Source organism: Acinonyx jubatus, chromosome E2 (assembly GCF_027475565.1).
Source record: "Acinonyx jubatus isolate Ajub_Pintada_27869175 chromosome E2, VMU_Ajub_asm_v1.0, whole genome shotgun sequence".
NCBI classification, from domain to species: Eukaryota; Metazoa; Chordata; class Mammalia; order Carnivora; family Felidae; genus Acinonyx; species Acinonyx jubatus.
The window spans coordinates 14,878,937-14,906,410 of NC_069396.1; the positions used below are offsets into that span (position 1 = coordinate 14,878,937).

The 27,474-nt window shown below is 36.3% G+C and overlaps 1 long non-coding RNA gene across 1 annotated transcript in view; it reads right to left on the minus strand.

The window, feature by feature from the left end:
- The window catches only part of LOC113604343 (uncharacterized), a 436,767-nt gene that overhangs the window by 216,303 nt on the left and 192,990 nt on the right, over positions 1-27,474 (minus strand). Inside the window, exons 4-8 of the long non-coding RNA XR_008293481.1 lie at positions 25,702-25,769; positions 22,347-24,570; positions 21,847-21,999; positions 14,135-14,218; positions 4,967-5,080 (exon numbers count right to left, since the gene is read on the minus strand). This is a non-coding gene — a long non-coding RNA (uncharacterized LOC113604343). The remainder of the gene's footprint in view (positions 1-4,966; positions 5,081-14,134; positions 14,219-21,846; positions 22,000-22,346; positions 24,571-25,701; positions 25,770-27,474) is intronic.

Genomic DNA, 27,474 nt, shown 5'->3' on the forward strand with positions numbered 1-27,474 from the left:
CATATCAGCGTTAAGAGCAAAAGGAGTATACTGTCTTGTTTGCCAAGACCACTCTCATGTTCTGCCCCAGGGTAAATAACAAAGCTTTTAAAGAAAAACCTTCCTATCCAGCTAGTGTTAGGGTTCAGGCAATCAATTTCTTTTCTCTTATTTGCTCAGTCTCTACTGTGATAGATACTTTTAGACATACTGTTTGGTTGACCAAGTCCTTAATCTCAAGAGCCTTTGCCCAGCTCCACTAAAAAGGCTGAAGAAAATCAAATATTTTTTTCTAGGCTGTCATTGGTTGTGACTACTTAAACCGACATGGAATATGCTGGAGAAAAGTGTGAGAAAATAAGAAAAGTTGAATCAAATCCAGACAAACAGAACTCCTTTTCTAGTTTAGTAGTTGTCTCTGAAGGTATAATTCACAAACAGCTTCATTAACACATCTGTTCCTCTTCAGGTAGGTATTAAAGGTCTTTATTTTGCCTCATCACACGTTGCCATTTTTTTTAAACCAAGTCCTCTATATCTAACAAAACTAGCTGCTTGCTGCTCCTAGAACATACCTTTTACTTTCTGACTCTAAGCATTTTTCAGCTCATGACATTCTTCGTATCTGAAATTCAATTCCTCATTACGAATCACAAAATATTTTTTCCAGCTTTACTGAGGTATAACTGACAAATTTATATATGTTTAAGGTATGCAAGGTGATAAATTTGAAATAAATATACATTGTGATGTGGTGCCAGGGAGCTTGGTCTGTTGAGCGACTGACTTCAGCTTAGGTCATGATCTCTTGATTTGTCAGTTTGAGCCCTGCAACAGCCTCTCTGCTGTCAGCACAGAGCCCATTTCAGATACTCTGTCGTCCTCTCTCTCTGCCCCTCCCCCCACACTCTCCCTCTCTCTCCCTCAAAATAAATAAGTAAACTTAAAAAAAAACATTGTGAAATGATTACCACATTCAAGTTAACACATCCATCACCTCACATAGTTGTCATTTTTTGTTTGTAGTGAGATCATTTAACACCTACTGTTCAATAACTTCCAAGTATACAATACAGCATTATTACAGTCACCATGCTGTCCATTAGATCCTTAGAACTTACTCATAACTGAAAGTTTGTACCCTTTGACCAACATCTCTCACGTCCCCTACTCCTCAGCCCCTGGAAACCACCATTCTACTGTTTCTGAGTTCAAGGTTTTGTTGTTCTTGTTGTTTTTGTAGATTCTACATATGAGCGAGACGAAGTGTCTATCTGGCTCATTTCATCCAATATAATGTCCTTCATGTTCATCCCTATTGTAGCAAATGGCAGGATTTACTTTTTTTATGGCTGAATATTATTCAATTGCGCGCGCGCGCGTGTGTGCGTGCGTGCCTGTGTGCGTGCGTGCGTGTGCGTGTGGTTTGGGTGTATCACATTTTCTTTATCCATTTATCTTCTTTCAACAGACACTTAAGTTGTTTCTATCCCTTGGCTATTGTGAATAATGCTGCAAGGCACATAGGACTGCAGATATCTCGTAAACATTCTGATTTTGTTCCTTTGAATTTAAATACAGAAGTGGGCTGCTAGATCACATAGTTCTATTTTTAATATTTTGAGAAATTTCCATGCTCATCCCCATAATGGTTGTACCAATTTATATTCCTACCAACAGTGTACAAGGGTTCACTTTACCTCACATCCCTGCTAACGCTTATTTCTCATCTTTTTGATAATAATCCTTTTAACAGGTGTGAGGTGAGAGCTCATTGTGATGTTGATTTGCAATTCCCTGATTAGTGATGTTGAGCATCTTTTCATGTACTTGTTGGCCATTTGTAAGTTTTTTTTTAAAACTATCTGTTTAGGTATTTTATCAATTATTTAATCGGGTTATGTGTTTGCTATTGAGTTGTAGGAGTTCCTTATGTGTCTTAGATATTAACCATTTATCAGATGTATGCAAATATTTTCTTAAAATTTTTTAAAACATTTTTGAGAGAGAGAGAGAGACAGAGAGGGAGGGAGGGAGAGAGAGAGAGAGAGAATGAATGAGCAGGGGAGGGGAAGAGAGAGGAAGACACAGAATCCGAAGCAGGCTCTAGGCTCCAAGCTGTCAGCACAGAGCCTGAAGCGGGGCTTAAACTCACCAACCGTGAGATCATGACCTGAGCTGAAATTGGACGTTTAACCGACTGAGCCACCCAGGCACCCTTTCTTTGCAAATATTTTCTTCCATTTCATAGGTTGCATTTTCATTTTGTTAATCACTTTCTTTGCTGTGCAGAAGATTTTTAGCTGGGTGTATTCCCACTTGTTTATTTTTGCTATTGTTGTCTGTGGTTTTGGTGTCATAGACAAACGATTATTGCCAACACCAGTATCAAGGAGACTTTTTCCTGTTTTCTTCTAGGAGTTTTATGTTTTCTGGTCTTATGTTTAAGTCTTTAATCCATTTTCCATTAATTTTTTGTATATGGTGTAAGATAGGGTCCAATTTCATTATTTTGTACGTGTTTTCTAGTTTTCCCAACAATAGTTATTGAAGACACTCTCCCTTCCCCTCTTGTGTTGTTCTATACAGAGATTCTATTAATCTTCTGTACAGAGATTAGTTGAATGTATTTCTGTATTTTACATTCTTTTCCAGTGATCTGTGTGTGTGTGTTTAAGCCAGTACTATACTTTTAAAATTATAGCTTTGTAATATAGTTTGAAATCAAGAAGTCTGATTCCTCCAGACTTTGTCCTTTCTCAAGCTCTCTTAGGCTATTCTGTCTTCTGTGTCTTCTGTGCTTCTCTACAAACTATGACCGTCTTTTACACTTCTGTGAAAAATTCCAATGGAATTTTGATAGGGATTGCATTGAATCTGTAGATTGCTTTGGGTAGTATGGACATTGTAACAAATTAATTTTTCCAATTTTTGAACATGAGTTATCTTTCCTTTCATTTTTGCCTTCTTCAACTTCTTGCACTAATGTCTTACATTTTTCAGGGTACAGGTCTTTCACCTCCTGGCTAAATTTATTCCTAAGTATTGTATTCTTTCTGATGCTATTTTATTAAAATTTTTAAAAAAATTGTTTTTCTTTATTTTTGAGACAGAGAAAGTGTGTGAGCCGGGGAGGGGAAGAGAGAGAGAGAGGGAGACACAGATTCCAAAGTAGGCTCCAGGCTCTGAGCTGTCAGCACAGAGCCTGATGTGAGGCTTGAACTCATGAACCAGGAGATTATGACCCAAGCTGAAGATGGACGCTCAACTAACTGACTGAGCCACTCAGGCACCCCTTGATGCTATTTTAAATGGGATTGTTTTCTTTCTTTCAGATAGTTTGTTAGTGTATAGAAACAGAACTGATTTTTGTAAGCTGTTTTTCTATCCTGCAATTTTACTAAATTTATTAGTTTTAACATTTAGCTGGGGCCTTTAGGATTTTCTATTTTTAAGATCATGTCATCGGCAAAGAGAGACTATTTTACTTCTTCCTCTCCAATTTTGTATCTTTTATTTCTTTTTCTTGCCTAATTACTCAGGTTACGGTTTCCACTACTGTGGTGAGTAGAAGAGGCAAGAGTGAGCATCCTTGTCTTGTTCCTGATCTTAGAGGAAAAGCTTTCAGTTTTTCTTCACTGAGTATGTTAGCTGTGGGGTTTTTGGATATAGCCTTTATTATATTGAGGTCCATTCCTTCTATACCTAATTTGTTGAGTTTTTATCATGAGAGGATATTACATTTTTCCAAATGCTTTTTCTGTATCTACTAAGAAGCTCATATGATTTTATACTTTATACTCTGTTAAAGTGATGTAGCACATTTATTGACTTGCATATGATGAACAATCCTTGCATCCCGGTGATAAATCTGACTGGATCATGCTATATGATTATTTTAACATGCTCTCGAATTTGGTCTGCTAGATTTTGCTGAAAAGTTAGCATGTTCATCAGTAATACTGGCTTATAATTTTCTTTTCTTGCAGTGTCCTTGACTGGCTTTGGTATTAGAACAATGCTGGCTTATAAAATGAGTTTGGAAGTGTTCCCTCCTCTCCAGTGTTTTGGAAGAATTTGAAAAGGATTGGCATTAATTCTTCAAATGTTTGGAAGAATTCACCAGTGAAGTCACCTGATCCTGGGCTTTCCTTTGTTGGGAAGTTTTTGATTACAGATTCAATCTCCTTATTATTAATTAGCCTGTTTAAATTTCCTATTTCTTCACGATTCAGTCTTAAAAGACCATGTTTTCTAGGAATTTGTCCATTTCTTCTAGGTTCTCCAATTTGTTACCATATCATTGTCATAACAATATCTTATGATCATTTGTATTTCTGTGGTATGTTTAATGTCTCTTCTTTCACTTCTGACTTCATTTATTTAAATGTTTTCTATTCTTAGTCTAGCTAATGGTTTGTTGATTTTATCTTTTCAAAAAACTAGCTTTTAGTTTCATTGATTTTGTCTGTTTTTCTATTGTCTATTTCATTTATTTTTGCTGTAATCTTTATTTTCCCCCTTCTATAATTTTGAACTTTGTTTGTTCTTCTTTCTCTAGTTCCTAAAGTGTAAAGTTAAGTTGCTTTTTTGAGATCTTTCTTTTTCCTTAGTGTAGTCCTTTATTGCTATAAACCTGCCTCTTAGAACTGTTTTGCTTCATCCCATTAGTTTTGGTATGTTGTGTTTATATTTTCATTTGTTTTAGGATATTTTGTATCTCCCTTTTGATTTCTTCTATGACCCATTTGTTGTTTAAAAGTGTTGTATAATTTTCACGTATTTGTGAATTGTACAGCTTTCCTCCTGTTATTGATTTCCAGTTTCATACCACTGTGGGGAGAAAAGATTGCTATGGTTTCATTCTTATTAAACTCGTTAAGATTTTTTTTTCTGAGAGAAATCACTGGCCAAGGGGGTGTGACTTGATGCTGAGTTGTGCTGCTTTGGGGGCATGGTGACATAAGTAAAATGAAACTGTTCTTACCTTATTCACTACATTTATTCTTAGATTTTTTTGCTCAAACAGTGTGCTAGAACTTCCCTGCTGGACTCCTGGACTCCCATAAAGTTGATCTGTGGTTGACTGTCAACTGATACTCTGTGGGGGGATAAAAGTAGAAAACTCGTATCATATTTGACTAATGACAAAGTATTTATAGTTATAGCTATAGTTATAGTTATTTATACAAAAAATTCTACTGTAACCTAAGTCACCCAAGTCTGGATCTTTGTCCACTGGAAGCTTAAAGTGGGGGGGGGGCAAATTAATGTCAAAATGAATTTATAATAAGGAGAATAGTGACAAGTAGATTACATAGTAAGTTATTGTAATAGTCCCAAGGATAAAGAAGACCAACTTACAGTTAAAGACAGTAGCTTGCCCATATAAAGTTACATTTCTCACTTTGAAAACTCCACTAAAATGGTAGAATGATAAAAAAAGGAATAAACCCACAAGTCCAAAGGTAACAGAAGAGGAGAAAAAAACATTAAAATTTTAGAAGCCAGAAAGCAGGTGGATAAAGACAAACTGGCTCAACAAATTTTTGAAAACAGAAAGTTAAACCAGTAGGGGAGGGAGCTCAGCAGCAAGTAAATTCTTACCACTCATACACATAGAAATTATAGGTCTGAAGGTGGGGATACAACTAACACATAACATGATGTGAACTGGGTAAAAGTTTGTATAAGAAGCAGCTGGATTTACATATAGCCTTTGTCAACCGTATATCTGAGCAACTTGCCCTCCCTCATCTATGAAGAAGACCAGAGATTTACTCTTTGAGGAGGTACAACCAGTGGGACTTTGAAGTGGAACAAATAGTTGGGCTGTGTTTTCATGTTGAAAAAAGGTGAATTATTGAAACTCTATGTACTAAGTGGGGACCATACTAGCTTCTTTCCCAAACCTGACTCCAAGAATGCTGGAGAACAAACTCATATTCTAAAGACAAGAGTTTGGAAATATTATCTTTGAAAAACCATACTCACCTTTAGAGGTCCATCATAAAATGGCCAATCATTGGTCAATGAAACGAAGTAGTCACCAACAAATGAAAGTAACTTTGTGACTCCAAAAGAAAGCAACCCACATTTATGTACAGGGAACTTTCAATCATCTTTTTAATATCTTGCACTCAAATAGGAATGGAAAGTCAAGAGCCAGATATTTGAACAAATGTCCTCTTTTGACACAATGTAAAGCCACACAAGAAAAAGAAAGAAGTTTGGGGAAAAAGAGAATAGGATGGAAAATATAACCTTGGAAGACCTATAATGAATATTCTCAGTGAATTAAGAAAACATCTTGATTGCATTCATGAGACAAGATGCTATTAAAAAGGAGCATTCTCTGTGTATAGTTATTCTTTAAATTTCAATATGATACAGAAATTACACTATTAATAATGGTGCCGTACCTGTTATTAAGTTAACCTTCTTAACCTTGCCAGCAGATAACAATAATGGGAAAAATATAAAAACAGTTGTTTGAATGCACTTGAGAGCAACTGAAGGCAGGCAGAAACTGGAAGGGAGTTGACACACAAAAGAAGGGAATAACACTTCTCAGTTTGCACTGCATGGAGTAGCTGGAACTCAAACAGAAAACTGCAGTCCTAAGTGACTTGAGGATTGAGAGGGAAGAGTTTGGGACTACTGGCATGGCTAGAAAATAAATGACAAATCTCAGAAAAAAAGGAAGCTAAGGAGCTGGAGGAGAAAAATCCACATATAAACTCCTTCAAATCCTTGGATGATCTTGATTAATGTATGTGCAGAGGGCCCGGCAGAAAGCAATGGCTGGAAGGTGGAAAGAAGTGAAGATTTAAAGTTTGAGCTCAGCCACTTGAATTGCTTGCTAGAACATGATCAACACTATTTAGATGAAGCTATCCCTAGTCTCTACAAGGGTACAATAAAAAACTACTAAACATAAAGACACAGGAAAATGTGGCCCACACTCAAGAGAAAAACAGTTAAGAAAAACTGATACTGGGGCGCCTGAGTGGCGCAGTCGGTTAAGCGTCCGACTTCAGCCAGGTCACGATCTCGCGGTCCGTGAGTTCGAGCCCCGCGTCGGGCTTTGGGCTGATGGCTCAGAGCCTGGAGCCTGTTTCCGATTCTGTGTCTCCCTCTGTCTCTGCCCCTCCCCCGTTCATGCTCTGTCTCTCTCTGTCCCAAAAATAAATAAACGTTGAAAAAAAAATTAAAAAAAAAAAAAGAAAAACTGATACTAAAATGATCCAGAGTATAGAATTAGAAGAATTTTTAAACCGCTAATCTAAATGCGTTCAACAAAACTGAAACAGGAAGAAACAGAAAATTTGAATAGACCCATAACCAGTCAAGAAGTTGAAATCTGTTATCAAAAATCTCCAACAAATGAGAGTCCAGGGCTGGATAGCTTCCCAGGGGAATTCCACTAGACATTGAAAGAAGAGGTAATGCTATTCTTTTGAAGCTTTTCCAAAAGATAGAAATGAAAGGAAAACTTCAAAACTCATTCTACAAGGCCAGAATTACCTTGATTCCAAAACCAGACAAAGACACCACAAAAAAGGAGAATTGCAGACCAATTTCCCTGATGAACATGGATACAAAAATTCTCAACAAGATACTAGCAAATCAAATCCAATAATACGTCAAAAGAATTATTCACCACTATCAAGTGGGATTTATTCCTGGACTGCAGGGGTGGTTCAATATTCGCAAATCAATCAACATGATACACCACATTAATAAAAGAAAGGCTATGAACCTCTTGATCCTCTCAATAGATGCAGACAAAGCATTTGGCAAAATATAGCACCGTTTATGATAAAAATATTCAGGAAAGTGGGGATAGAAGGAACATACCTCAACACCGTAAAGGCCATATATGAAAGACCTACAGTTAATATCCTCAATGGTGAAAAATTGAGAGCTTTCCCCCCTAAAGTCAGGAAAATGACAGGGATGTCCACTCCCACCACTGCTATTTAACATAGTATTGGAAGTCCTAGGCTCAGCAATCAGAAAACAAAAAGAAATAAAAGGCATCTAAATTGGCAAGGAAGAAGTCAAACTTTCACTCTTCATAGATGACATGATACCTTATGTGGCAAACCTGAAAGACTCCACCAAAAAACTGCTAGAACTGATCCATGAATTCAGCAAAGTTGCAGGATATAAAATCAATGTACAGGAGTTCGTTGCACTTATATATACCAGTAATGAAGCAGCAGAAAGGAAAATCAAGGAATTGATCCCACTTACAATTGCACCAAAAATTATAAAACACTTAGGAATAAACCTAACCAAAGAGGTGAAAGATATGTATGCTGAAAACTACAGAAACCTTATGAAAGAAATGGAGGGAGACACAAAGAAATGGCAAAACATTCCACGTTCATGGATTGGAAGAACAAATATTGTTAAAATGTCTATACTTCCCAAAGCAATCTACACATTTAAATGCAATCCCTCGCAAAATAACCCCAGCAATCTTGACAGAGCTAGAAAAAACAATTCTAAAATTTGTATGAAACCAGAAAAGACCCCAAATAGCCAAAGTAATGGTGAAAAAGAAAACCAAAGCTGGAGGCATCACAATTCTGGACTTCAAGCTGCATTACAAAGCTGTAATCATCAAGACAGTATGGTATTGGCACAAAAACAGACACATAGATCAATGTAACAGAACAGAGAATCCAGAAATGGACCCACAAATATATGGACAACTAATCTTTGACAAAGCAGGAAAGAATACCCATTAGAAAAAAGACAGTCTCTTCAGCAAATGGTGCTGGGAAAACTGGACAGCTACATGCACAATAATGAACTTGGACCACTTTCTTATACCATACACAAAAATAAACTCAAAATAGATGAAAGACTTAAACATAAGACAAGAGGAGAAAACAGGCAACAACCTCTTTGACCTCAAAATCCTAGAGGAGAAATCCTAGAGGAGAAAACAGGCAACAACCTCTTTGACCTCAGTTGTAGCAACTTATTAGACCTGTCTCAGGAGGCAAGGGAAACAAAAGCAAAGGGCCTCATTAAGACAAAAAGCTTTTGCACAGAGAAGGAAACCATCAACAAAAATAAGAGGTAACCAATAGAATTGGAGACGATATTTGCAAATGACATATTGGATAAAGGGTTAGTACTCAAATCTATAAAGAACAAACCAACTCAACACCCAAAAAACAAATAATCCAGGGAAGAAATGGGCAGAAGATAGGAACAGACACTTTTCCAAAGAAGATATTCAGATGGCTAACAGACACATGAAAAGATGCTCAACATCACACATCATCAGGAAAATACAAATCAAAACCACAATGAAATACTACTTCACAACTGTCAGTATGGCTAAAATTAACAACACAGAAAACAACAGATGTTGGCAAGGATGTGGGGAAAAGGGAACACTTTTGCACTGTTGGTGGGAATGCAAACTGGTGCAGCCACTCTGGAACGGTATAGAGGTTCCTCAAAAAATTAAAAATAGAACTACCCTATGACCCAGCAATTGCACTACTAGGTATTTATCCAAAGGATACAACAATGCTGATTCAAAGGGGCACATGCAACACAATGTTTACAGCAGCACTATCAACAATAGCCAAATTATGGTAAGAGTCCAAATGTCTATCAACTGGATAAAGAAGATGGGAGATATATATATATATATATATATATATATATATATATATATATATGCAATGGAATATTACTCAGCAATCAAAAAGAATGAAATCTTGCCATTTCCAACAACATGGATGAAAACTAGAATGTATTATGCTAAGTGAAATAAGTCAATCAGAGAAAGATAATTACCTTACAATTTCACTCATAAGTGGAGTTTAAGAAATAAAACAGATGAACATAGGGGAAGGGAAGGAAAAATAAGGTAAAAAGAGAGATGGAGGGAACCATAAAATACTCTTAAATACAGATAGCTGAAGGTTGCTGGAGGGGTGTTGGGGTGTTGGGGGTGGTAGGCTAAATGGGTGATGGGCATTAAGTAGGGCACTTACTGGAATGAGTACTGAGTGTTATATGTAAGTGATGAATCACTAAATCCTATTCCTAAAAACATTATTACACCGTATATTAAGTAATGTGGATTTAAATTAAGAAAAAAAGAGGAAAAAAATTTAAAAAATAGGTGTTTAAGGGATTAAAGGAAAAATATGGTTACAATTAATGAATAGTTGGAGAATCTCAATAGAAAAATACAAACCATCAAAAAAAAGAAACAAGTAGAAATTTTAGAAATGAAACACAATATCAAAAATTAAAAATTTACTGAATAAGAACAACAGATCACAGATAGTCAAATAAAGAAAACAGTAAATTTGAAGATAGATCATAGAAAATATTCAATCTGAAGATGAGAAAAATATATTGGAAAAAAATAGAACAAAAGCTCGGTGATATGTGGGACCATATTTAAGTGATTGAAGTTATATTCAGCTGTATTCTCAGAGAGAGAAAATGAGTCAGAAAATACCTTTCATAAAATAATGGATAGATTTTTCCTAAACTGCTAAATAAATGTAAACTTACAGATCCAAGAAGATCAATGAATACCTGCTAAGATAAATACTTAGAAAACCATGCTTAGCTACATATTCATCAAATGATAGAAAACACAGAAAAAGAGAAAAGCAGCCAGTGGGGGAAAACCCATTACAAACAAGGGGGAAATGATACAAATTACAACTGAATTCTCATCAGAAATGATGGAAGGTAGGAGAGAATGGAACAACATCTTTAAAGTGCTGAGAGAGTGGGAACTGTCAAATTAGAATTCTGTATCTGGGAAAATTTTTCTTAAAAAATAAAAGCAAAATAAATACATTTTTCAGAAAAACAAAAATTGAGAGAACCTCTTGTCAGCAGAGCAGTACTATAAGAAATTGTAGGGACGCCTGGGTGGCTGATTCTGGATTTTGGCTCAGGTCATGACCTCTCAGTTCATGAGATAGAGCCCTGTGTCAGGTTGTGAGCTGACAGGGTGGAGCCTACTTGGGATTTTCTCCCTCTCTCTCTGCCCCTCCCTTGCTCACGTGTGCGCGTGCACACACACACACAAACTTTCTCTCTCTTAAAATAAATAAACTTAAAAAAACATTCTAAAGGAAATTCTTCAGGTTAAGGAAACTTAGATGGTAACATATCTATAGGAAGAAATTATACGAACCAGAAGTAGTAAATACCTGGGTTAATATAAAGGGGAATACATTTTCCTTTTCTTAATATTTAAAATAATATGACTAAGGTAAACATAATAATGCAATGTTGGGTTAATGCATATAGATGTACTACATATGAAAATAATATTACAAAGGAAAAGATGGTAAGTGAAAATAGACTGTTGAAAGGTTGTAATTTTTTTTAAACAGCTTTGTTGAGATTAAATTCACATACCATACAACTCACCCATTTAAAGCATATATTTCAATGGCTTTAATTATATTCACAGTAGAGTGGCATAAGACATTCTTAATAGGCATGTCTAATACTGAACTGAAGTTGCCATGATATAAACATGTGCTCTAACTCACTGCCCCAAATATTCCCCCAAACTGGCCTGGGAAACATGGATTACTTATTGAGTATAATTTATGATTACAAAGTTAATTCTACTTCAATCAAGTCTCTTAATAATCTAAATTCAGAAATTCAGGAATTTAGAATTATAAAAATGTTAACATGAAAACATAGTGAAGGATAGAATGATTAGAATTTCTATAAAAATATATATAGGAAGAGTTACTATATGTAAAAATTTCCCAACCAAACTGTAATTTTTGAAATGACAACATAGTTTGAATATGATCCCAAACCTGAATGACCACTACTTGCTGATAGCATTACAAATGGGAACTAGAGGGATATAGATTATATTTTTTATAGAGGATAACACCCTATTATATGGTAACTTCACAGTCAAGGAAACAGAGTTTGGCTGGTGCATGAAAGGTGCTCAAACAGACTCACTGTTTATCAAATAGTTTTATTTAAGAGAATGCTGCATAGTGCAGTGTTTCTCAAATGAAGAAATGTGCAAACCTTTTAAAATAAAATATCACAGAATCTTAAGGTTATATTACTTAAATATGTACAAACATACCATAAAATTAGATATAATGCATTTTCTTAAGCTCCTATAAGTATAAAACTAAAATTTATAAATTAAAAACAATTAAAAAACCAATACTATTCAAACACAATTTGACAATAATTTTGTTTCATTAAAACTAAGTTGTTAATTTGGGGTTTAATATAGGGTGATGTTTCTTCAGGTCTGGTTCTATATTTAATGTGTTTCTGTATTTTTAAATTTAAAAAATTTTTTATTTCTTAACGTTTATTTATTTTTGAGACAGAGAGAGACAGAGCATGAACAGGGGAGGGGCAGAAAGAGAGGGAGACACAGAATTGAAAGCAGGCTCCAGGCTCTGGGCCATCAGCCCAGAGCCCGATGCGGGGCTCGAACTCACGGACCACGAGATCGACCTGAGCTGAGCTTAACGGACTGAGCCAGGCGCCCCTGTATTTTTAAATTTTAATGTTACTAATGTGGACACTGCCTTTTCACATAAGTATGCTGTATAAAATGGCCCTAATACTCACTGAGTCTCACACCAAATATATCTGTACTTTACCATATATAAGCTATACCTTAATTTTTTTCACAATTAAAAATTTTTTTTAGTGTTTATTTTTGAGAGAGAGAGAGAGAGAGAGAGAGAGAGAGAGAGAGAGAGAGAGAGTGAGTGAGTGTGAGTGCTGGGGAAGAGGCAGAAGGAGGGAGACACAGACTCCAAAGCAGGCTCCAGGCACAGAGCTGCCAGCACAGAGCCCGTCGAACTCAAAGTCTTGAGATCATTACCTGAGCCGAAGTCAGACGCTTAACCAACTGAGCCACCCAGAGGACCCAATTTTCCTCACAATTTAAAGGCTTTGTTTGATAGTACAGTATGATCAGATTTATACTTAAAAAACTCTTGTTTATAAAAATCTTTGAGTGCCTATTTTAATAAGGTGTAACTGCTAACACTGTAATCTTTTATTCGAGAATACATTTAAATAGTCATGTAATTTAAACGTACACAAGTGATCTGACGGGATTTAGAACAAGGTATTGAACACCCTTGAATTATTTCAAGGAGGTACACAGATAGGGACTGTGTCAAACAACAGTGATACAAATTCAATATGGAACCCATTGCTGCAATGCATGTTCTTTTGGATTCATGGTGCCTTTACTGCCATGTTATGTTATGAGTCCACCCTTTTTGAACCATTATGACAACCTCACTTTTGAATTGCACCATGACATTTCTTTGCATTCACTAGCCAAAAATGTGAGAGAAAACACAAATATAAATAACTGTTCTGAAATTACTGAATATTTTGTTATAGGAGGTCACTAAGATTATTCATGATATTATTACATTAAATATTTATAATCAGTAAGATGAAAGCACAATTCAAAACTGTCATAATTTTCTTTTTTTTCATAGCACTTTTACCTTGTAACATATATATTTTACTTCTTTGTTCATTGTCTATATCCTCTGTCCCTATGAGAATGTAAGCTCATTAGGGCCACAACAGTTTTCTTCCTCCATAATGTATTTCAAACACCTAGAATAGCATCCCACACAGAAGCACTCAATGTGCTGAAAGAATGAAACATTTGTCATAAGCTGACATCTGGGGACACTCCAACCTTTTAGGATTCCCATACTGAAATATTGGAATGGGGAGAAAAAACGTTTTGGCTTAGCAGCCAGAGAGACTTCAGTTGAAACTATTTTGTAGCTGTTAACTCTGCGGATTATTGGCTGCATGACTTTTGGCAAATTACTTAAATTCAGGGAGTCTGCTCTTTTTCCTCTAGGAAAATGTAAAGCCTGTTCAAAATGGGGGAAATGGCTAACACAAAAAAGTACATAAAATACCAGCATATAAGGAGACCATCATTACTATTACTATTAGAAATGTCATAGAAAAAATTAATCAAGTAAAACTAAACTTTTCCACATCATTATTTTCTCTTAATTCATCTTATTCATAATTGATAAAAATGTAAAATAGGAAAAAGATTTGGATAAATGAAAATGCAAAAAGAATAGGATCTAAAACTTACACTTTAATAGCTGTGTGAAGATACTGGAAGATGTTTTCATAATAATCATTTGTCAGATGTGGAAAGAACTTGGTTCTAATAGGGCTGTAAAAGAAGCCAAAAACAAAGAGTGAACAAGAAAACAGAAATAGATGAAATAGGTGAAATAGAATAAAGATCATCTTGTGACCTCAGCTGCACATGAGTGGTTTTCTCCCCAAGCATTCTCATACACTTTATCTACCCACCTTCTTTCTGTATGCACGGTCTACTTGGTTCATCAGGAACTTTAACCCTCAGGCCAACCCTGAAGGAAGAATTAACCTACTTATTGAACCCTCAGGCAGTGTGCCTGGCCAGGAAGCTGGGTATTTGGGGAACACACTGAGGTGATCTCAGCATTTTACTGCAATATCCCACATCACTGAAGGAAGAGGTTAAAAGTGATTTACTATATTAAGAAAAAGCAGTGTATATTTATTCCTTAATTTAAACTTTGCTGCCAAATGGAATTCTCAAAATGCTTTGGAAATGCAAATGGATTTAAGATCTGTTTTAGGTAAACGTTATCTGTATTTTAAGAGGACAATAAATTATTACTTAGTTTTAGGCAGTCAACATATCATTATTCAGTTTAGTACAAAAAAAGAAATTTTGGATGGCTAAATTCAGTCTTAATACAAACCATGTTCCAACAATGCACGTAAGTATTGGCAGATTAAATAGGTTTGTCCTCCATCATCCTTAGTAACACTAAAGAAAACAAGATAAGTAAAGGATAGTCTCTTTCTTGTCATACTTCTATCCAGCAATTTTAGCATCCATGGATGGATAATTATTGCCTGCAAAAATTATTTCTGAGTATTTGCCAAATAGTGATTTTCTGTTACCATGATTCTTTCTACATTTATTTATTGGAATTTTACTATGATGAAGAGTTGCCCTTTTGCCCCAGATTATTAAATTTTTTTATATCAGTGTAGCTTCAAAGAGATTTATTTAATGCTATGGTTTGTAATCCATTACTTGAATTATACATTCTATTCACGTGGGTTCTTAAAAATTACTTTTTATGGTTGATTTTGAATATGATTGTGTGTTGCTAAGAAAACACAATCTGAATAGTATCAGTTTTGATATTTATTGAAATTTCCTTTGTAACAAAGCATGTGGCTAATTTTTTGTAAATATTCTTTGTATGCATGACATAACATTCTTTTTTGCTTTTGATTTTTTCATTGTGAATTATAAAGCATATAGAAATGTACCATCTATAATTATATGCTTAGTGAATTATTATTGTTATTTTAAGTTTATTTATTTTGAGAGAGAGAGACAGAGAGAGAGACAGAAAGAGCAGGGGAGGAGCAGAGAGGGAGGGAGAGAGAATCTGAAGCAGGCTCCACACTCTCAGCACAGAGCCTGATGCAGGGCTTGAACTCACAAACTGTGAGATCATGACCTGAGCAGAGATCAAGAGTCAGATGCTTAACCAACTGAGCCACCCAGGCACCCCATAGTTACATGCTTAGTGAATTATTATAAAGCAGATACCTGTGTTAGCACTACCCAGGTGAAAAAAAAAGAATCTTCTAGTGACAGAAAAACATCCTAAGTGCTATGTTCCAATTTGTCACCCTTGCTTAACACCCCACCTCTCCCAAGTAAAGCTAATGCCTTAAGTTTTCAGTTACCGAGTTACCTGCTTCTCCTAATAAATTTATCACCTAAATATGCATTACTGAAACCTATGCTTTAATGAAACAAGGTATATTATGGAAACATGACTAAGCAATTAATATCACACAAAGTAAATTTTGAGACAAAGAATATTGCCAAAGAAAAACATTTCATAATGATAAAAGGTTCAGTTCACTAAAAATGCATTGCAATCTTTTTTTTAAATATATTTTTTTAAGTTTTCATTTATTTATTTTGAGAGAGTGAGCAAGGGAGGGGCAGAGAGAGAGGGAGAAAGAGAATCCCAATGTGGGGCTCCAACTCACTAACAGTGAGATCATGACCTGAGCTGAAACCAAGAGTCAGATGCTTAACCTCCTGAGCCACCCAAGCGCCCCTACACTATAATCTTAAATATGTATGCATCTAATAATAAAACTTCGAATTATATGAAACAAAAATGACAGAAATAAAGAGAAATAAAAAAGTACCAAATCATAATTGAGGATTTTAACACTCCTTTCTCAGTAATTGATAGAATTAGCAAAAAGCAAGTGAGAAAGGATATAGATGTGAATATCAACTGGACCTATTAGAAACTTATACCTAACAACCACAGAATACATGTTTTTTCAAATGCATGTGAAACATGTGACATCTCATTGGATTTTAATTTTCAGACCTAATGAACATAGACACACTTTTATATATTTATAGCCCACTGGGCTATTGTACAGGTTATGAGGGCTCTGCCCAATAAAGGCTCTGCCTTTTGAGAACTCTATCTAGGACAGTTGCTACCAGGACTGACAGTTAGAAGCATAGTCTAGAAAAGGTCCTAGGGTCTAGCAGGTTGTAGTAATGCAGGAGTTAAGACTTTCACCCATGGTGAATGTGATGTGATAAAGGTGAAAAGAAATGTACCAGCCTATGTAATTTCTCTGGCATTTCAGACCAATGAGGGAGAGATTTAAGTATTAGGACTGTGGAACTGGGTGGTTATTGGTGAGCACCAGTGATTTACTGAAGAGAATGACAGACTTAGGTCAATTAAGTACCAATTTATTTATTTATTTAACATTTATTTATTATTTTTGAGAGGGGGGAGGGAGGGAGGAGAGGGGTAGTGAGCAGGGCAGGGGCAGAGAGAGAGAGAGAGAGAGAGAATCCCAAGCAGGCTCCACACTGCCAGTGTGGAGCCCAATGTGGATCTTAAACCCATGAACTGTGAGATCATATGATCTGGGCTTAAACCAAGAGTTGGATGCTGAACTGATTGAACCACCCAGGTGCCCCAATTAAATACCAACTGAAAGCAAAGAAAAAAAAACCAGAGAACAAATATGATTTAAGATTAGCAATGTGGGGCGCATGGATGGCTAAGTTGGTTAAGCATCTGACTCATGATTTCAGCTCAGATCATGATCTCATGGTTCATGAGATTGAGCCCTGCACCACGTTTTGCACTGAAAGCAGGGAGCCTGCTTGAAATTCTCTCTCCCTCTCTGTCCCTCCCCTACTTGTGTTCAGGCTCTCTCTTTCAAAATAAACAATAAAAAAAAATTAAAAAGATTAGCTATGTGACTTAATTATAAGAGTGGCAGAGCTAAGGAGAAGGCTGATTTCTCATCTCAGTCAAGTCTTCTATGCTAATGTCAGGGCCCTGTTGGAGAAGTGGGACCCCAAGCCCTGAAGTGGGGACATTAGAGTTGATGCATCTGAGAATTTTGAATACCAGATTACCCTCAATCCCTAGGGACTGTGAAAGAGACCCACTTCCACTTGTTAGGGGATAGGGACTCTATCTTACGTGATGACCACACAGAGGTTTCAAATGAAGGAGGTGCAGGTGCCTTATAATGCTTTCCTTCTCAGAACCTGACTTCATTTCACTTCCTAGGCACTAGAAGGAGTGTCAAATCTCAAAAAGGCCCCATTGGAGAAATTCTTGGGCATGCTAAGGGAGGAGAGAGATTTAATGTCAACAAAGAATGGTAGCACCCGGCTAGTAAATACTGTAGGAACTGGCAGAATATGCCTGGAAGTAAATCCTGATGGTGCTGGACCAGGGAAGTGAAATATAATAGACTTAATGGCAGCTCTTTTCCATGACTCAGACCTAATCCCCTGAGAAGGACCCTTGGAATCAGTTAATACACTGATGAGGTGGTTTTTGAAAACATGAAGACTGATGACCCATATTAAATAGGGATATGATAACCAGTGTTATAAACTATTCAAAAAGTAATAAAAACCACAGAGAAGTGGATATGCCTGAGTGAACATGATACATAAGATGAAATCCCAGTTTACTGTTTCCTGGAAGGATTTGCTTCATTTACCAACATTGCTGAATAGCTTAGTAGTGACTGTCCTCTGTAGGTGGGGTCTTTGAAGGTGACAGTGTTAAAGAAGAACACCTTCTATAATTGTGGATGATATGATCCAGAAATAGAAGTTAGGTGGCAGCATTTAATTATCAGGAGAATGATGGAAATTAGTACTATAACAGGCAGCAAGTTTCAAATGGCAACCAGTGGGTACCTGATCCAGAGAGATTTATGGACATGGCTCACAGAACTTGATGTTACTAGAAATGGTCAGCCAATAAAGGTGCTTTATATATATGACATATATTCAAAAGAGATTGAGACTGAATGAGAATGATGAAGTCAGTCACTTCAATGGGAAGTCATAATCTCTGTTTCCAGATCAGAGCCAGTCCTCAGATCCAGAATCCATCAATTGAAAGAGAAGCTGGGGTCTATTTGTTGCCACAGAGTATATACACTCCAACTTTTATTTGATTGGTGATAATATAGTATATCTATTCTCATCTTTTAACTTCTAAACTATTTGAATATTTATATTTGAAGTACATTTGTTGTAGGCAGATATTTGGATCTTGCTGTTTTTCACACAATCTGGCAATCCCTGTCCTTTAATTAGGGTACTTAGGTCATTTACATTTAATGTGATTAGTGAAGATGACATTCAAGTCTATTATCTTGCTATGTGTTTTCAATTAATTGAGCATTTTTGATACCTTCACTTTCTCTTTTGTTATCTTATTAACTACAGCTCTTTTAAAATGTCATTTTGGATTTTTTTAAAGTTCTTTTTTTTTTTTTTTTTTTTTTTGATAAAGAGAGAGAAAGCATGCACAAGTGTGCAGGAGAAAGGCAGAGAAAGAGGGAGAAAATCTTAAACAGGCTCTGTTCCATCAGTGCAGAACCAAACACAGGGCTCAGTTTCATGAACCCATGAGACCATGACTTGAGCTGAAATCAAGAGTCAGGCACTTAACCTACTGAGCCATCTAGGTGCCCCCATTTTAGCTTGTTTTTAAAAGATTTTATAGTCTACAACTTTAATTTCTCAGTCTACCTTTTAGTGATATTATACCACTTCATGTGCAGTATAAGAAGTTTATAATAGAATTCCTTGATTTTCCCATTTTCTTCAATAGCTTTTATGCTACTGTTGTCATGGATTTTACTTTATGTGTTATAAAAACAATATATTGGTATTATATGTGCTTCAAATAAACAATTACCTTTAAATATATTTAATAAAAAAGTTTAAAAAATTTACCAACATAATTACCATTTGCAAGGCTTTTCATTATGTGGTAAAATTTTCCATTTGTCTGAAATTTCCTTTAACATTTTTTGTTGTGTAGGTCTGCTAATAAATTCTTTCAGCTTTTGTACATCTGAAAAAATCTGTATTTCACTTTTCTTTTGAAATGTATTTTTGCTGTTTATAGAATTTCAGTTTTACTTTCTTCTTTCAATACTCTAAAGATGTTTCTCCACTGTTTTCTGGCTTGCATTGACTCCAATGAGAAATCTGCTGTCATTTTTATCTTTGTTTCTGTATACATAATGCGTCTTCTTTTCTCCAGATACTTTTAGATTGTTCTTCTTTGTATTGACTTAAGCAATTTGAGCATGTGCTTTGTGTGGTTTTCTTCATGTTTCTTGTGCTTGGGGTTTGTTGCTATAGTTGTACCTATTGATTTATAGTTTTCACCAAATTTGGAAAAATGTCAGCTATTTCTTGGAATACGTTTTTTGTACTCGTTCTATCTATTCTTCATAGGCTTCAATTACACATATATTAGGCCACAGAAAGTTATCTGACAACTTACAGATGCTTTGGTCATTATTTACTGTTATTTTTCTTTCTGTGTCACTTTGGATAGTTTCTTTTTATAAGTCTTGAAAGTGACTAATCTTTTCTTCTGAAATACCTAATCTGTGAATCCCTTCCTGACATGATATTCTTCATCCTAGACATGGTACTTTTAGTCACTACAAGTTCAATTAGAGATTTTTAAAAAAATATTTCTATTTAATATTTTCCTGATTTCTTCTAACTCAGTGAATATATGAAATCCACTTGTTCTGGCTGTCTTCATCTACCATTTCTATTTTCTATCTTCTGTTTATATTAATTTTTCTTCTAATTCTGGGTGGCAAATATTTTGTCCCCATCTGTAGCTTATTTGTTCACTCATTTAACAATGTCTTTCAAATAGCAAAAGTCAATTTTGCTGAAGTCCAACTTATCTTTTTCAATTATGGTTCAGGTTTCTTTCTCCCATCTATAAACTCTTTTGCTTAGCCCAAGGTCAGGAAGATTTTATATTTTCTTCAAGAACTTGTAGAGTGCTAGGTGTGTATTTTGTTTTAATACCAATTTAAAATATTGGTATATAGCAAAAATGGGTAAAGGCACTTATTTATTTACTTGGTTCCAGCACCATGTATTGCAAAGACTATTCTTTCTCCATAGGATTGTCTTTGACCCTGTGTCAAAAAATTGTGCTTATTTTTGGGTTTTCTATTCTGTTCCACTAATCTTTAAGTCTATCCTTACACCATTATCACACTGTTTTGATCCTGTGGCTTTTCCCTACGTCCAATGAAGTGATGATTAAAAAAATACAGTGATACGGTGAATCAAATTGATTTTAGAATGTTGAACCAACCTTTGATTCTTGGAATAAATCTGACTTGATTATGATGAATCATTCTTTTTACAAATTATTCATCACAATTTGCTAATATTTTGTTAAGGATATATATACATATATTTATGAGAGTTATTGGTTTGTAGTTCTCTGCTATTATAATGCCTTTGTCTGATTTTGGCATCAAAGTAATTCCGACTTCATAAAATGAGTGGAAAAGTCTTCCTTCATTTTCTATTTCCTAAAGGAGATTGTTTAGGACTGTCATGTTTCTTCCTTAAGTGCTAGTAGAATGTGCCAGTGATGCTGTCTAGACTGGGTGTTTTCTTTACAGGGAGGTATTTTAACTATACATTCAACTTCTTTAATAGACATAAAATTATGCAGGTTATTTACTCTTGACTGCATTTTGGTAGTTTGTTGCTCAAAGAACTTTTTCATTTCATTTAGGTTATCAAAATTATTGACAAAGTTATTTATTTATCCCTTATTATCCAGATAGTATCTGTCAGATATTCAGTAAACTCCCTTCTTTCATTCTTGGTTGTGATAATTTTTGTCTTCTTACTTTTTCTCTTGCTCAGTCAGGCTAGATGCTTATCAATTTTTATATGCTTTGCAAAGAACCAAATTTTGGGCATATTAATTTTCCCCACTGTTTTCGATTTTATTGGTTTAAGCTCTTATCTTTATTATTTCCTTACTTCTTCTTTTCGAGCTTTTTTTTTTTTCCTTAAGACAGATTATTGATTAAAAACTTTTGGTTTCTAAAATAAGGCATTAAATCTGATTTCTCTGTAGGTACTTCCTTAGCTGTATCTTACATATCGTGTAGTGCATTTTCATTGTCATTCGATTCAAAATATTTCCCAATTTCCCTGTGACTGCTTCTTTGACCCATGTGTTATTTAGAAATTTACTTAATTTCCAAAATTTGGGATCTTTGAAATTTTTGTTATTGATTTCTAGCTCACTTTGTTTGTGGTCACATAATATATTTTGTCTGACTTCGATGCTTTTAATTTTTTTTCTTAAGACCAGAAACTGGTCTGCTTCTGTGAATATTCAAGTATACCTGAAGAGAATCCGTATTCTGCTCTTGTTGGGTGAAGTGTTCCTCTTATTTTTATTTTCTTAAATGGCTATTAAATTCTTGAAAATAAAACTTCACAAAGAGAAGGAATAGGTCACATAAGGCAGGATTCAGAAATCTGATACTTCAATGCATCTGAAAAATCAAAAATTATATTTTATATAAAAAAGTACTAGAATGATAGGTTTCAATGTGAAGTTAACCAAGTACATGTATATACAATTAATAGTGACATAAGAGACCACATACCAGCAAATAAATGCAGATAATGAATAAGTGACCTCTTCACATGCTTACATTCTAATCTGTTCCCAGTATGATCCAATGACCCACTGTTCATAATTCTCTAGCCACACTGGTTTTATTTTAGTTCTTCCAAGCAGCCATGATCTCTTGTCTCAGGATTTACTGAACATACTCTCTACACGGAAAATATGTTCTCCCTCTTTTTGTCTAATCTCTCTTCAACTTTCAGCATTCACCTTGAATTCACCTTCAGAAAGCCTTTTCTGACATGCTCTACAAAGATCAGGTCCTCCTCGTGTACATTTTCAGGGCACCCTGTATCTTTCTTTCACAGAACTTACTATGACTGAAATGAAAAATATAAGGGCAGATTAGTTGAGATTATCAGAGATGCTATGACTTCTCGAAAGGTTCAGAATCATCAACTCAAAAAAGTTACCGAAATGAGACATACAGCAGCCAACTAAGCTGATTTAATTAATTTAAACCTGGTTTTCAATGACTAGCATTTCTCTTGTGAAGACATCTCTGAAAGCAGAATTATAACTTCAGAAGAATGTTAAATGCATCTGGTTTCCATATTACATGCCTAACACATCCAAGAAAATATAATTTATAAAATGCTGCACATAGCAGGGCACACACAAAACCAACCAAAATGAGAAATTCCACTTTATTGCCTTCAAAGATCCTGATAAATGGATAAGGTGTCTGTTTCTCTAAGACATTCCTTGCTTTTGAAAGGAAAATCCATATACAAATCGCAAAAGTTTGGCTCAACTTCCTCCCCCCCCCCAATTGAATCCAAAAATTAATGCTTTAGAAACTATTAGTTTCTTGTAAATTTTCAGGCAAATAATTTGGGTGAAGAGAGTGAGAGGAAAATCTTCGTCTTTCATGAATATTTGGAACCTTAATTTATTTAAAAATAGCACTTGATAATATTACCAGGGAGCACTTGTAGGAAAACGTACAGAGCTTCCTTGGCAATGGTGTTGGAAGAGCTGCCTTCCCCATGTCTCTCAGACTTACTTTGTAAATTATGTGAAACACTTTTAGACAGACACTGGCACTCATAAATTATACAGCTCATTTGCATATTCCAGTCATGAGACATTATGCAAAGTGACATGATTTGCATAATGGATTCCTCTTGTCGCTTCACTTGCTGCATGCTTTTAAAAAACAAAATGAAATAAAATGAAAGCATGAAAAGGTGGAAGCATCAAGTTTCCAGCTTTGCCTGTCTCCTTCCCAACTACAGCATCAGTTGCTTTCATTTTCTACAGGATAAGGGGTAAAGGGGACACAAAGCAAAATCTACAAACCTACAAACAAACAAAAAGAGCCTTCATACGAATTTTGTTCTTAATTACAATGTACCTACTCTCTTAGTGAAATCCTTCACCATAAATCACCCATCGGAGTCAAGAGGAATGGGAACAAAACAAAACACTGGGATAACAGAGAAAGAAACTTTATGGAACTTTTTCCTTAAAAAAATAGCTTCTTTACATGTGATATTTAGGGAAGGGGTAGCCTTCCTCCTTGTAACTTAAAAAAAAAAAGTCCCCCGGCATTTTCTTATTATTGGGAAAAAAACATTATAGAAGAGATAAATGGTCTAGGGGAAGGGATTTTTCCCCCATAAGAACTTTTGAAGGGGTTTCCTGTTTTGGAAGACGAAGGGAGAAGAAAGACAGGGTGTGCTTGATTATTTAACAAAATATCGAATGGCTATATATACTGTAAGGATGAGGCAGCACCACGTCGACTTCTATCGGCTCTACTCCAATAAGCAGGCAACGTTCCCTCAGCAGTTGCCAGTTCTGCTGCGGGCTTTCCCTGCCCCCCTGCACCAGTGTGAAAGGCAGAGTGTGCCAAGCGGCTGGCGTCTGTACCCTGTGGGAAAAGTTAACTGTAATTCTTCGGCTTTTAAAATCAATTAACCCGTGTGTTAATTAACGTCAAGTCGACGGGAGGAGGAGGAGAAGAAGGGGAGGGAGGGAGGAAAGAAAAAAGCTGCAAGGGCGGATGGCAGAAGAGTTGGCACGGTGCCATCCATTCAGGGGCAACGCCACAGTTTCGTGTGATAGCAGCAGCGGGTATATGTTACGAGGGCCCTGTATGCGGGCCAGACAGTGCGGTAAAGCCAAGGGAGATTATCCAGACCCCCAGGAGCGAACAGCAAGCAGCAACCGAAGGCGCAAGTGCCAGGATTACAGCCTAGGCTGCTCCAACTATGAGCCCTTCCTCGGACCCAGGGACTCGGCTACTTGGGGTTTGGGGGTCTTCCACACCAAAGAGGCACAGAGCTGACTTTAATCACTTTCTTCCTTTAAACTTGATTCTGCCGCAGTGGAGCCAGCACAGCGGATGCTTTCACACCCAGCAAGACAAAGGCCGTCGTCTCCGCCATGACACTGTTCCGTTCCAAGCAGAGGCCGGGATCTTGGACTCCTTGAAAAATCAAAAGGAAACAAGGAAAACAAACAACAAATACAGCAACAAACAGAAAAAATTAACAACCACCAAAATCGTGTGCCCATTTGCCCATGCCAGGGGTGATCTGGGCATCTGTTGCAGCAGAAGGCGCTTGTGTCGGGCTGTTTTTTTCTTTTTGGGCAAGCTGTTGGTTTGTTTGCTATTCAACTTCGTTTATAATTAACTTAAAAAAACCCCCACCATTCAGCCTAGTCAACAACAAACAAAGAGAAAAAGCAGACATCGGAAGAGAAATGCCATAGGAAGCGGCGTGAATGCATGCCACAGCCGGTGCCACTTGCCATTCGGAAAACCTCAGGGAAAGATGCCAATTCTACAGCTCGGAAGAAGGCAGAGAAGGGAGCATAAAGGTCTACAAAGAGAAATCATAAGGAAAGAATACGGCTTGTACAATCCTGGATTGCAATTGCACACAGCTTCTGCTGGGAGAAGAGAGGGGATATTTAAATGGAGATATAGATGGGTATAAATTAAAAGATAGGCACCTATCGATTGCATATAGACACAGTTGTAAGGCTGTATGTGTATGTAAATGCACATTATTTTCAGACAAATTAAACATTTAGATATGTATATATTTTTGTTATAGGTATGGGTGTGTATATAGGTATGTATGTTTATGCATATATACACATATGTGGGATGTATGCATGTGTGAGAAAAAAGGAGAGGACAGAGAAGGAGAGAGAAGGAAACGTGTGTATGTGCATGTATGTGTGTGCATACAATCCCACTTTTTGACCCAGGTATACACAGAAGACAAAATAAAAATCATACTCGAGCAGCAAGCAGGCAGTCAGAGATTTATCTACATTCACTGCTATCACCAGGGAGATGAATGGGGCCGATCTGAAGCCCTTTTACAAGATCCACTATGGGAGTGAAGGAGGAGGAGGGATGCCACACAGACATGCACAAACTTGAAGGCAGAGGGATTTGGAAGGTGCTACTTAGGAAACCCTGGTGGCATAACGCAGGGGAGAAGAAGGGGAAAGAAGGGGAAAGAGGCTTGTTTCTCTCTATGTTTTAGGTGGTCGTTTAAAAAAAAAATCTGAGAAAGGGTTTCAGGAAACAGCTGGTACTTACGTTGTCTGCGTTGCTGTGGATCCTGAAAGGTGTTCTGTTGGCACCAGGCGCTGAGCCAGGGGCAGGCGCTGGAAACAAAAGGGAGAGACAAAAAAAAAAAAATAAAGTCATTCTATGGGAATATTAATTGCTGCTCTTGTGGATTTTACAAAACACACAAACTGTTTTCTTTTTCTTTCTTTCTTTTTTTAAATGTGGATTGGCGCGTGTCCCTTTCGCATGGAATATACAAGTAGTATGGGATTTACAGCCCAGTACGGGACTCAGGATTAACCGCGCTGGCATCTTTTGGGCATATTCTTCCTTTTAATGAATGAGCTTTCGCTGTTAATGAGGAATAATCGTTTGGCTAATGAGCTTTGAAACATTAAGAGAAAAGAGGTTTTTTTCCGTTAATCGCTCTGGTGCGACTGCATGGATGGATTACAAAAGACAGCAATAGGAATGCAGTACAAAGGGGGGGACCTCTCCTGGAGTGGGAGAAGCACCGAGATGGGTGATGTGTCCCTGCGTCTTTCCTTCCTTCTTGTTCTTTCACTCTGCCAACTGCTATGGGTTTCCATAACTCCGCAATCAAAGTGGATGGTCGGGAAGGATTATTACAAAGAGTGAAGCCTCCGCTGTTAATGTCTCCAGTGTTTAATCATCATACAGTAGAATGGTTTTATGCATATTTCATTTGCATATCATTAAACCGTGTTAGCAAGGGGCATTCAGAGCCAGGAGAAGTACAAAGTTGGGGAGAGAGGGAAGAAAAAAAGGTCCCTATGATGCTTATCTTCAAACAGGGACTTGTTCCATGATCTGTCTTCTACTTTTGCTAAAATCATTATGACTTGGAAGCCTTTGAAGTTGGATACAACCTTGGATTCTTCTAATTCCTGCAGAGCGGTATATTTTTAAAAACACCAGAAATGTTCCTGCACTAGACAATTAAAGGAATATAAACTCCAGTGGGTTGAAACTAGTAGCTCTTTGGGGAATGCAGTGGCAGAGGCTTCTACAAATACCAACAGTTAAAAAAAAAAACAATAAAGAGCATCATATTAAAACAAAAGACAACGAAGACAAGAAATATTAACATGTGGATTATATTTGTTTCTTTTGGGGGGTAATGAACTAAAGAGAATGAAGAAGCCATCGGTAATTTATCCCTTCCTTAATGAACAGTCACCTTTTTGTATGTGTTTGTTTTTGTTCTTTCTTTTAAGGGGGATGTTGTCACTTTTGAAGCAATTAGTCAATTATTTTGTAGCTCTGATCTTTTTCTCCTGCACCCGACAGGAAAGAAAGGTGGTGGTTAGGGAATATATGTGTATTGGGGGGATTTGTGGGGAGAGAGGAATACAGTGAGTTCTTTGTAGATCTAATACATGCACAACATATTAATTGGGAGCTTTTAAAGCTTGCTCAATAGGCTGTTTCATTCCTGGTAAAACAGCAGCTGGTTAGCCACTGTTGGTGACTCTTCAAATATCACTTTAAGTATTTTTATTCTGTTACTGTTGTTGTTGTGTTGTTTTGTTTTTCCATGGTCAAGAATGAGAATATCATGTCATCTCTTCTTTATCAAGTCTCTTCTCTCCTCCATCATCTTCTTCACTTCCAATTTCCAAACTGTAAAACAATGTTGGTTTAATATTGAATCCTTGTGCACAGTTTAACTGGCACAACTTGATTTGGAAATGAGATGCTGTTTTATATTTAAATTACCCCACTCCTCCCTTATCCTCCAAAGCTTTGTCTCTGCTATGAATATTCAGATGAGGCATG